Source organism: Thermobia domestica, chromosome 13 (assembly GCF_964235325.1).
Source record: "Thermobia domestica chromosome 13, izTheDome1.hap1.1, whole genome shotgun sequence".
Classification (NCBI taxonomy): Eukaryota; Metazoa; Arthropoda; class Insecta; order Zygentoma; family Lepismatidae; genus Thermobia; species Thermobia domestica.
This window is the reverse complement of record NC_137466.1, coordinates 52,372,519-52,385,892: the sequence shown is the minus strand read 5'-3', so window position 1 is coordinate 52,385,892 and position 13,374 is coordinate 52,372,519. Positions and strand designations below refer to the sequence as shown.

Here is a 13,374-nt window from a genome sequence, read left to right as displayed (position 1 = left end):
TCCTTGTGAGCCACTATGGCCCAGCAGGAGCTTATTTAGAACTAAGCAATCCATTCCATGGGAATTAAAAAAACTATCAATTGCAATCAAACGCCGTAAGAGTACATGCACTTTTTCGATATTCTCAAAAACTACGCATGTGGATTTACCCTTAAACATGCCGTTTTATTCAGCTCGATATGTTCTACACAAAAAACAAGGTACATGTTCAAGTGCTCCAGTAAGAAGACAAGTAAATCGAATAAAATTATCAACTGGCAACACTGAATGAGGTACTAACATTGCTGTATCATTTACCATATATAGGAGGTTAATAATTAACGTCAGGTGTGAGCGATAGGTTTCATCACCACACAACCTCAACTATGTTAACGGCAGACTCGAGAGAGTGAGAGTGAGAGTGAGAGAGGAATGTATTCAAACAAAAGTATTTTTATCTTGCTTTCTTTAGCTTCAGTTTGGTTAATTCCTTTTGTTTATTTGGGGGCGGTGCACTGAGCAGGGCAACGTTTTTTTTTAACAAGGCTCCGCCGAAAAATTCTACCGACCTACCGTCTGACTCCGCTGATGCGAAACTTTGGACCGACGAAAAAGAGTGGTTGGATGTGACTACGGATATAGGAGTGAGTCTTCCTCCTTTGCTCCCCGTCTACCGCCCCTGCCTGGCCTCTCGCACACTGGATGGATTCGGTGAGTACTTGTTTCTGTTCAGTTGTTGTCCTGTATGGTGCTGCCATCTACAAAGAAATGCATATGTTTTGCTCATTTGGTTTGTTGTTTATTCGCCTCAATTATCAATGATTAGAACGGTTTAATTTAACTTTGCGAACAATTCTAAGATGATCTTAACATTTGGATATCGTAAACTATATTTTCCTTTGTAAGTGAGGCATTTTATTAAGGTTAATTTTGCAAAATGCGAAAATAATATGTTCAAACAAACTTTGAAACCTCCGTAAGATCTTGTTAAATACATTATTTTAGAGTTGAAAGTAGCCAGAGTACTTTCTACTTTCCTTTATATATATATATATATATGGAAAGTAGATAAGTATTTTTTTCAAATATGAGAAACCAAGGATTGATTCGCTAACAGTAGAAATATTCCATTTTAAAATAAATTCAGGATTACGCACAGATTTTCGGCACTTTAGTGATTACCATAAACATTTTGGATACGATTTTGAATGTTATTATTCAAATTAAATCCGCGCAAAAATATTTGCTGTTAAATACTCCAACAACTGATACTGCTGATAATATTGTAGCACTTTTTCTCCCTTTCCTTTTTGGTGTGTGATGTGTATTATTATTTTTACTTTCAGGTACGAAAAAAAGGAAAATTATTGACATTTATTATATCAAATAATTATTTATGTATTTATTTAAATTCCGGGCTAAATATTGGATAGAAAATTTAACCCGAAATTTGATATACAGTATATATCTATCTATTTCTTTTAAGCATTTCTGTCAAAAATAAGTTAGGCCTACCATTAATTTTCTTTAGTAAAATGTATTTTTATCTTTGATCTTATAGTGCCTTTAGCAGCAATTATTATTATTATTATTATTATTATTATTATTATTATTATTATTATTATTATTATTATTATTATTATTAAATTTCATAATCTTATTTTCCTTTGCATTTTCTGAAAAGAAAAGTTAGCGCTTGAAAGTATTTCAGTTCATAAAAACGAACTTTATTTACTATAAAAATCTTGTTTTTGTAGTATTTAGTACAAGATGCTATCTACTACAAGATTAGCATTATGTGTAAAATTTAATAGGTATAATAATAATAATAATAATAATAATAATAATAATAATAATAATAATAATAATAATAATAATAATAATAATAATAATAGTAATAATAATAATAATAAATTGTATGACACACAACTTAATACTAATTGATTAGACAACTTATAACTTATAGGACACAATATTTAATTTATATGTTTCTATTTTGTACAATTTGTTTAAAGATTAAAATATATATGTAGAATTACTATTGGCTTATAAACAGATCAACTCAAATATTACACTTTTATTTTTTTAAAATTATGTGTTCTCAGTTATGCTCAGTAAACCCTATGCTGAAGAAGATGAATGGTAAATGATATTTAAAACAAATAATGGAATAGAGTGGGAGAGTAAATGAGAAAATTCCTAGAAAGTCCATAAACATAAGCTCTTCTGACCTAGGATCGGAAGAATGAAGAGATCATATTTAAATTTTCCTTCCTCGTAATAATTTTTCACAGGGTAATAAATGACATATTTCACCGTGAAACATCTTAAACCCTATTTCATGTTCAACATTGGCATTTTATAAATATTCACTATTGAATTGAAAATGTATTGCTGATTTGAAAGATGTGAAAAGATGAAATGATAAAAGCAATTATTATTTAGGTTCTTCAAAATATACAAAGTATTCTTTTTCGAAAGAATCTGACTCGTTGACTGCATAGATATTAAGAGAATCGGAGAAATCTCATATTAATTGACGTGTGCACTGAATATCTGTGTAACTAAGCCATACTTACTAAGACGTAGCGTTCATGCTACTCATAATTCTAATTCTTAGCCTATTCCTTTGTTCAAAGATCTAAACTTTCAGTTTTGTAGATAACGCAGCAGCTACTACAACAAACCACACATAAAAATATATATTTAAATGCATTATTTTATATTTTCTATTGGTGACAAAAAATTCTAAAGTAACTTTTAAATTAAACTTACAAAATGTATAATGTATACATTTAAGAAGTGACAACACAATATTATTGCTATTACTATTAGTAGTAGTATTATTATATTAGTAGTAGTAGTAGTAGTAATATAGTAGTAGTAATAGTAGTATATTATGTTATTACTCTAAGCTTATTGAGAACACAAAATAAAGCCAAAAGATTTGGTAAAATTTTATTTTGGGAATAACTGTGGTACTGGTGGAACCAACAGAAAATTACACTCTTTTTAATTTATTGAAAACTGTACTCAAATTGTCCTTCCATTCTGAAGTTATTTACAAAACTAATTTCACGAAACGGAAAGAACTTTTGTCGCTGACTGTACAAGTAGTATGTGTTTAGCTGTGATAGTATATATGATATTATTAGAAGTATGAGTGTCAGCGTTGGGAGCACAAAAATAACATTACATACAATCTGCTAGTTAACTATATCCGGCATGAAATAAATAAACAGCGTTGTCTTGCAGAATAAAAATTCGTAATTATTACTGGCAAACAACGACATATTTTTAGTTCCAGTATTTTATTTTTTTTAAAAGAAAACTGCACATAGAAATTTATCTTTAAACACGTAATTTGTTCATTTCAATGTTATCTATCGGCTGACATATAAAGGGTGTCCCATAGAGAACGCAAATTTTGAAATGCCCGCCATTTCTGTTGTAGTAAGTTGGCAACACTGAACGTTACACGATTTTCATCTGTTCTCTTTGTGGTTAGTAGTCACACAGCGCGAAATAGCACATGATCGTCATCTGTTTTCTGTTCGGATATGAATGGAGCGCTCATTACATTTGTAATAAGTTTTCACTATGACAATACGCTGTCCCGTCGTGAGTACTACTCTCTTTAAGTATTCAATGAAAACTGCAGAAAACACGAAGTCTGACACTACGCGGAAAAGTAAATATGACGTTATTTTGTCCAAAATTAAAGAATGTTAAATTCGATACCCGTGTAGTGAATTAGCTGATAAAAAATGAACATATCACCCTGAAACAAGATTAGATATAAACGAAAATCCAAGTGGGTAAACCCGCAGCGTAGAACAATGGATGGGTCAACCAATTAAAGGAACCAATTTCAGCGCCTACTCTTTTAAAGTGATGATTCAAACATATTTTTATCATTCTTTACAAATATATTATTACAGTAGCTTGATGACCTTAATAATAAGATATGAACATTGAATGTATCCCTGACTATAATACATTACTCTTAATTTTGGATTCCGGAAAAATAGTACGGGTAATACTTGATATTTAGACAAATAATTCACAATACCAGGGGCAGTCAAAAAGTTACATTAATGTTGTAGTTTTGCCACTTGTGATGCAATCCCAATGAATCTTGTACACAGTACAGTCCTTAGGTTGCTTAAGGCACCTTCGAAACACACAATTCCTTCGCTCCGGCCACTGCTGAAAACACTGACAAAAGTCCTCCACCGTCGCGTTGGTTTCGATGTCTTCTACAATGACGAAACGGGTAGTGATGCTGTTTTCCTTAAATCACTGTCACCGTAAACTGATTTTAAGGCTATCAAAGCAGGTATCTGAAGCAGATTTTCCCAATTTGCACATGAACTTGATGTTTTTGCATTGCTCGAACTACGACATTGCTCCAACTGATCAGCACATACTGCTCTGTTTAGCTACGCTATTCGTAAACTAACTGTTATCACCTGTTCACACTTGTCAAATTCATAATTAGACAACCTAAGAAATATACTGAACAAGATTCATTGTAATTGCGTCACAAATGGCAAAACTACAACAATATTCCGGAAAATTTTTGTCTGCTCCTCGTATAAACATAATAATTATAATAATAAATATAAACTGAAAAGAGAGGAAACTTAAGAAGAATTTAATAATTATGAATTTGTAACTAAATAAGACGAGAGAATTCAGTTTTATTTATTTATTGACTTTCATACTCTTTAACTAAGCATTGAATGAAATCCACGATGTCGCAGCCGGGTGACTCAAAGGTCTTTAATCTTATCAAATTCTATTTCGTTTATATAAGACAAATGTATTATGAGAAACAGACTTCTTATGTCGACAAATTAATCTTTGATCGTGGTTTTGTCGATTGTCAGGTCCATTTCTCATAACGACCTGAGATGAGAATTTAAGAGTCTTCAATACAGCGAAATTAAACTACCGCTAATTTTAGAGTTTTTCTGTAATATCTTCAAAATAAATAAAAATATTCGAAAAGCATACACGTAGTGAACTAGACAGTACGATTTTGCATGTGATACCCTTATCACTACTCATTTATCTGCTTTCCATTTGCAACTGTAGATAGATTTAGCATTTTTTGCGGGTTTTGTAAATAGTGGTGTACCAAAAGCAGATAGATGAGTTGTAGTAAAGGTATCACATGTAAAATTGTATTGTCTACTTCACTACGTTTCTGCTTTTTGAATATTTTTTATTTGTTTTGAAGATATTACAGAAAAACTCTAAAATTAGCGGTGGTTTAATTTCGTTGTAGTGAATACCCTTAATATAATATTAATATATTATAAACTAGAAATTAAATTTAACATGCACATAGTGTTAGCTTCTCGTTTCCCTACCTATCCACAATTTTCGTTTAAACAGAATTTTGCCAATCATTTTGATTCTTCCACTTTTTTACTAAAATATGTGTTGTAGACCCTATATTTTCTATTCATTCAACTATAGTTGTTTACCAATTTCTGTAACCGATGAGTACGTATATATAGGTGGAGATGTTTACAATCATTATGGAAACCTATCTTATTTTAAAATTTGTTTGAATGTGTGGGTTTTATTATATTTTTTTCTTATTTCTTTCCATTCTTTGTTATGTTCAATCTATTCAGATAAAATGTCATGACAGCTACCATCCCTCTTCATTTTGGGATATGTATTTTATCTTAGATCATTTACATGATAAACGTGGTTTATTTAGCTCCACTCTCTCTTTGTAAAAGTACATGAGACTACAAAATATTTGCACCTGCTTTTTTCCAAATCCATATTGCAAATTGAATTACCCAGAGCTTGTATTCAAATGATTATAAAATTAGGGCGGATGACGTGTATGTCTTGTTGAAGGAACTTTAGAAGAAAAAGAGTACTTTTTTATCTTTAAAAGAAAAAGAATTACAATAATTTTCTTTACATCAACAGTACATACCGATAACTTTTACAATCACCTGCTACATTTCTGCAAATTCACGCAGTATGTAGTAGCTTACTCTTCTTATTAGACATATGCAACTTGTCAGCGTAAACATGCAAAGTCATGTGTCAGCACAATGACTTCTACCTTACGTAACACAAAATGAATTTGCTTACAAGACATACGTACCTTCCTTAATGTTTTTTGTGTTCAGTCAGTCATTGACTTTTTAATCAAAAAGAACCTTTCTACAAAGCCTGTAGCCATTTTTTATTGCGAGGGAGGGGAGGGAGAGAGGAGTACATGTAGTTTTCCCCAGACTACACATTACTGTTTTTGCATGAATGTTTATTTGCCTGAAGGCAGGTTCTAGCACATTTACCTAATGTAACTAAACTGAGGGTCTCACACGTTTTCTAAGTGGGGCCATTTTTATTAATCAGAAATGTTCTACTGGTACGAACCATCCTACTCCTGTCTCCTTCGAAAGCAAATTTATCATGTTTTAAAAAACATAAACCATTATCAGTGTACTTACATTTTTAAAATAGTATTAACTGAAACTCTCTTATTTTACATACTCTATAAGACACTTATATAATTTTACATAGTAACCTATTATTGGAAGAAGTAATAGATATATTAGTTTTTTTCTTTCAATTATTGAAGTCTACCAAGAATATTTTATAATAATATATCTATATAGATTATTAGAATTTTACCTTAAATCTATTATTTGTATTATCTATTAGTAATGGGCATTAAAAGAAAAACATCTTTTTTGGTTTTTGGTTTCTAAAATAACCGATTTCGGTATTTGAAAACTTCCCAAAAACCAGTCCGGTTTCCTATTAAAAGCCGAGTTCCTTTTCTTAAAATCAAAAACTGGTTTCGGTGAAAAACCGAAATAACGGTTATTCTTTCTTTCTAGAAACCGGTTTTCAAATTTTCATTAAAAAAAACTGGCTTTGCCCATTCCTATAATCTACACATGCTTGATATTCTTAATTATAGTCTATTATAGGTATATAATTTATTTGTATTTTTATTAATTTTTTAAAACCAAGGTTCAAATCTTGGAAGACTACAAGGGTAAGTCTCTAAAAACTACTTGTAGTTTGAGAAACGCCGCCATATAGTCACTGATGGATTGAATTTGTGGTACACGCTCGACCGGTTTCAAAATCATATAAAGCATACGTACTTTTATTATACCTTCTAAACATCCCTAATTTAAAATGAGTATACAGTAAACTATAGTAAAATATCATGTAACGGACGGTTCAAATACAGATTTATGTAGATGTCAAAGAAAGAAATGTTTACTTTTGGATAGATGAAGTATATTAGTGAGAGAAAGATAAATACTAGTATCAAATTAATGGAAGAAAAAAATATTCTCACTTTTACATAAGGAAAATAAGGAAAGTAAGACAGTTAATAAATAAAATGATTCACGAGCCAGGTAGACTTGCAGAAGAATTACAGATGATTTTTTAAAAAAGTTAATTAAGGTATACTAAATCTCACCGAAAAACCTAATCCTCAATAAATTCCTTTTCTGTATACACATTATTGCTAATTATATCTACTACGACTCTTTACATCATATATCATTAACGACTCATTCATCTTTAACTTATACATCTTCGACTACAATCAACATATACAAACATCATATCTCTCATTTTTATTTACTTATTTATTTTAATACAACATGGATTAACTTCACGACATCTGATTGCAATTACATTTTTCCCTACTCCCAGCACTTTCAACGAACTTAAAAGGTTTGTTACTGAATTCTCAATGTCTATGTGTGTCTGTTATTTGTGAATTTTTCAATTTCGAGCCCTCCACTCGATAGATCATCGAAAACTATTTAAAAGAAATGAAGCAATTATTCACGTCACTTTTACCGTTTCCGAGATATTGGCCAAAAAAGTTCCAATTTCGGGAGATTTAAGGAGTTATATCTCGGAAACCGTAAGTCATAGAGAAATCATATTGGTGTTGATCAATACGTAAAACGATGGTGAACCAGGGGCGTCATTTAGGGGGGCAGGGAGGGGCATTTGCCCCCCTGAATTTGAGATTTATATAGATTTTATCAATAGAGTAGTAGTAAATGAGTGAAAAACGCGAAATTCTACTTATATCAAGGGGTTTTGCCCCCCCCAAGCAAAATCTGAAATGACGCTCCTGTGGTGAACATTTGGTATCAAGTAGTAACCCGTGGCCACTGGTCAACGGGCCACCGTTCCCCAGATATTGGGCAAAATAGTTCGGATTTCCGGAGATTTAAGGAACCATATCTCGGGAACCGTAAGTCATAGAGAGATGATATTTTGCAGATTTTTCAACTTTGAGCCCTTCATTTTGAGCGTGTGTCTAGTACGTTTTAACAGAACTTTTAAACAAAACTTATGGAAAAAAAATTAGTACTCAAGGAAATTATAAATGAATGGATATATAACACGAATTGTTTAATGAGTATAATAATAAAGAACAATTGGTATAAAACCTGTAGAAGTTAATAAGAAAAATTAATTCTTTTTAAGTTCGTTCTGGCAATGCTCTTGGAGCATTGGATTTTATTGCTTTCTATACTGGAATTGACCTCTTCGAGTAGTTTACCAGTTGCCTCATGAGGGTACATTAATATTGAATATCCTACATCCTTCCCGGAGTTCGAATTTGTTGCCACTCACACTGAAGTCATAGTCACTACGGCCATTTGGCCACATACAAACAAACTCTACCTCCGCTATGAAAGAGAAAAGAATGCAAATATAAAAAACAAAGAAAGAGCGATATGAAAGTATTGAAATGACTGGGTATCCCGCCTCGCTTTTTGTCTTTTATAATAAAATATAATCATACCAAATGTGTGTAGCGTAGGAGGAACGTCTTTGGTGGTCTTAAACATATTCGAAACGAAGCCCCTCCTTCATTCCATATTTCTCACGTCTGTCATTCCGTGACCACTTATCATCAACGTTAACAACCAAAACAACAACAAAACCCAAAACCAGTTCTTTACCCACACCCCCTCTTCTTCCATTTTTTTTTCGCAAAGTGAAACATTATGAATAAATTCATTGTATATTGTATGTGTCATGTTAGTGAAGACTTTCCAGTTATCACACTGACACTACCTACCCCTATTATTATGTGCATATCATTTTAGTCCTGATTGGCTCAGGAAATATAGCTGTATATATTATATTTATACACAGAGCATGCAAGCTACACAACAGAGCGGTATTTTGTGCCTTATGAATATTTTGTTCCTCCATGCCCTTCGGAAGGCGTGCGGGAAGACGTTCGACAACAAGGAATCCATTTTGTATCCAACGCAGAAAATTAAAATAAGCACTGTCTGGATTGAGTTTACAAAGAAAGGGGGAGAAGGGGTTAAAGGTTAAGTGATTTTGCAATGATGATATGCAAATTACAATTTGCATCCTCTACATAGTAGTAATCTGTATCCGAAAAGAATTATGAATTTTGAAAAAAGGAAAAAAAACGACTTTTGTCTTCCACTTGTCTCTGAATTATAATAAAGCAGTATCAAACGAGGATTACCATTGTTATTATTATTATTAAAGATTCTCTGGAATTGATATCGGTACTGGACAGTAATTTCTGATGAAAATTTTCTGCCAAAGAGGAAGTTTTCATTTCTAATCTAAATCTGATATCGTGAAATGTGTCTTTTTTTTTTTCGCTAATATTATTCAGGTTATTCAACCGTAGTTTTTGCTACTTTTTTTTAAATATTTTTTTTCCTTTCTTCTTGAATAGATGAGATTAAAAATGATTGCCTTTGAGAGCTTAGCATTTTCTCACAGACTTTTCATTATTCTTGATGAATTTCATGGAAAGTTTGTCTTGGAATTCCTCTCTCTCTCTCTCGATATATATATATATATATATATATATATATATATATATATATATATATATATATATATATATATATATATATATATGTATGTTTGTATGTATGTATGTATAGCAGAATACCCGTTCTTCGTACGGGGAGAATACTTTCCTTTTGGACATAAAGCGCTGAATTTGGATTTAAACGGCATCGGAAGTGTCACTGTTCATTTCAGCGACCCCGAAAACTTTGGATTCGATACTAATATCGATCGTTTCCGATCATTTTTAAGTATCTCTCCCCTCCTCCTTCCCTAAGTTACACCGTCAGAGTGAAATCATAAAAAAAACATCCCAGGCCCAAATGTCATCCATGATGAAAATTTGATCAAGATCAGTCGAAGTGGATTAAGAGGTACAAAGTCACAAACATAGATACTTTCATATATGTTTACATATTTTGTTTTGTATTGTAAGTTTTTGTATTGCATTTTCGATAGTGTAATAAAATATTATTATTACTATTATATCTTACTTTTTAGAAAAGAGTAAAAACATTTTTTCGTTTGTATTGCAAACAATAATGATAAGGAAAGGAAAGGAAAGTTTCTTAATTTTTTTAAGATTATTTGTTCTATAGATTGTCTAGCTGGAAGCTGGTTTTGAATGTGTCCATATTGACTTTTCTATTAAGACTGAATCCATAATACCATCCATAATCCATAATAAGTATTGGAATGATGCATTCTACGAAGTAAACCTTAGTTTTTTCGATAAAGATACAATAAGTTAATTTCACACAAGAGTGCATTTCCTAATTGATATTTTAACCCAGTGCTACTCAGGTTCAATCCGTTTTCCCACTTTTCTAAAAATTCTAAAACAAACACTACTTTTCTTTCTCCTTTCCAATGAAAAACAACAGGACTTGGCAAAAAAAAAAAAGAATATTTCTGAACCAACACTATGAAACAACCAGATGCGTCATTTATGAACTTTTGAAACAACTATGAAAAGATAGAAGGGCAGAAAAAAGAAGGTACTGCTAAAGTCCCTCATTTTTGGTACTAATCATGTTTCCGAAACGTAGGATGAGGGTCTTGCATCTCGAAATTTCATAAAGGCGGAGATGCAATATAATGTCAAAGTACACTAAGTATCTTTGTCATCAATTCTAAGACCAGTATATAGGCCTAGTACTATTGCGTGTAGCCCGTAGTTGATTGTTAGTATTATTGAGAACCTGAAATACTTCTAAACGGAAAAAGTTGAGTTTTCGAACGAGAGAATATTTATCACTGAACGTTTACTGCAATATTAATGTGACATTGAATGAGAACCGTTTCCTCAAGAAAAGACAATGATACACTGTATTTTGTGACAGAAGTAATGAACTTCGGTAATAAATTATGATCTTAAATGTATCATATTTTGTTGTGTCGCAAACTACGTTGCAATACCACTTTAAAAATTACACACACACACACACACACACACACACACACACACACACACACACACACATATATATATATATATATATATATATATATATATATATATATATATATATATATATATATATATATATAATGATCACTATACCTATATCCTTGTCTTTACTTAATTGAGGAGCTCGGGCGAGCATAATGGTACATTACATTTTCTAACTTTTGAGTTCACTGGAAAAGAAGATTGACCATTCCCATGCAATTAAATGCAATGCCACATACCAAATAAACTTCCCCTGCCATTTGCAGATACATTTCAGGAAATTAAACTATCTGCATTCTCTTCAGTGGTTCGATCACGACCCATTCCATTTAATTAACTCAATTTCGCCGGAAATGGTGCTTATCATTATGTTCACCCGAGTCGGTCAATTAGAGAGCGGTTGTCTTTAAATTTCATATGCAGTTGAAGTCCAGTGTTAAATGTTCTCTCGAGAATAACGTTATTTTTTAAATGTATTTTAGGTTCTCAATAACACTACCGACCACACACTGTAGTACAGAGTGGCCTAAAAGTAGGTATACAGTCGCGTACTATTGGTCATGACATTTTATATCACTTACTTATTATTCATACAGGTATTGACTTAGTTTCTTCCTTATTTGTTCTTAATTTATTTTTACTTATACCTTAAGCTCGGAACAAACCAAAGCAAATAAATTCATTATCTTAATAAATTAAAATGTCATACTTGATCTACACTGACCTGTATACCTACTTTTGGGCCACCCTGTATATTACTGGAGACTAGCCATAGCATTGTCAATCGAGTTATAATATGCACTTTTCTTTGGATCTGTAAATAAATCGCCTCAATGAGTTTTCAAGATGCAAGACCCCAATTTACACAGCAAGTAGCAAAAAGCAGGGGTACTCTACTCTTACTCTCTCTCTTACTGCCTCTTCTGCCCTTGCAATTTTTTTTCATTTTTGTTTCAATTATTCATTTTTGTTTTGATAGGTGTTCATAAATAACACATTTAGTTGTTTTATAGAATTAGTCTAAAAATATTTGTTTTGCTACCTTCTCTTGTTTTTCATTGGTACAGCAAAAGCAAAAAATGTTCGGGAAATCCAAAATTAAATCTGACTAGCATTTGGCCACAACAATTTAGGAAATGAGTCCTAAAAATGAAATTCACCTCTTGGATTGGGTAATTACGATAGCCACCAACTCTGTACGGTATATATTAGGATAATAATAATAATAATAATAATAATAATAATAATAATAATAATAATAATAATAATAATAATAATAATAATAATAATAATAATAATAATAATAATCTTTATACGAACAAACTTAAAACTAGTATCAGTTTAAACAATCTATACAATAACAATTAGTACTTTCTCCCGTTTTTTAAAATACAGTATATCATTTCTCTTTTTCTATTTTTCATTTCATTATTATTTGTGATATACCAAAAATGTTAACTTTTATTATTTCATGTCAATGTAAAACAGTAAACTAATAATAATAATAATCTATTTTCTTCCGGTGCAATACAATACAAAATGCAATACAAAACTTAGAGTATAAATTGCTATCCAATCTTAAGTTTGTTTAGTAGTGTTGTACCAAACCAGAAAATATATATTTAAGTTTGTGTATGTAAACGCACTAAGATGAATTTCTCCCTTTGGTCCATAAGTGTATATTTACACATCTATAGGCACCGTTCTATACTGATAAAATACATACCTACACGTATTAATTAAACCTATAGGGGAAAAGGAAATTTTATTACTGATACAGGGTGATTACAGGGTATACAGGATGATTACTTTTACAAAATCCACCTTCCACTATGGTCCACTGAGCCAAAAACCTACTCTTGTAACGTTTCAGTACCATAACATCTTGCTTAGTTTCTGAAGCTTAATGAAGAAGGCGCTGTTACGGTATAGAAATATGACGAGAATGGCGTGATTTTTTATGTATTTTTTACTGTATCTTTTGTAAATTTTAACTCAGAGAAACTTTGACTTAGGCTATTTGTAAAACGGTTATTATATTATATAAAAAGGTTATTATTATATAA

At 31.4% G+C, this 13,374-nt stretch overlaps 1 long non-coding RNA gene across 3 annotated transcripts in view; it reads left to right on the top strand.

Annotated features, from left to right (window-relative positions):
* The first annotated feature begins 317 nt into the window (after window positions 1-317).
* LOC145669193 (uncharacterized) overlaps window positions 318-13,374 on the top strand; it is a 283,744-nt gene continuing 270,687 nt past the window's right edge. For all 3 annotated transcript variants that reach the window (XR_014128164.1, XR_014128165.1, XR_014128163.1), the window contains exon 1: window positions 318-690. This is a non-coding gene — a long non-coding RNA (uncharacterized LOC145669193). The remainder of the gene's footprint in view (window positions 691-13,374) is intronic.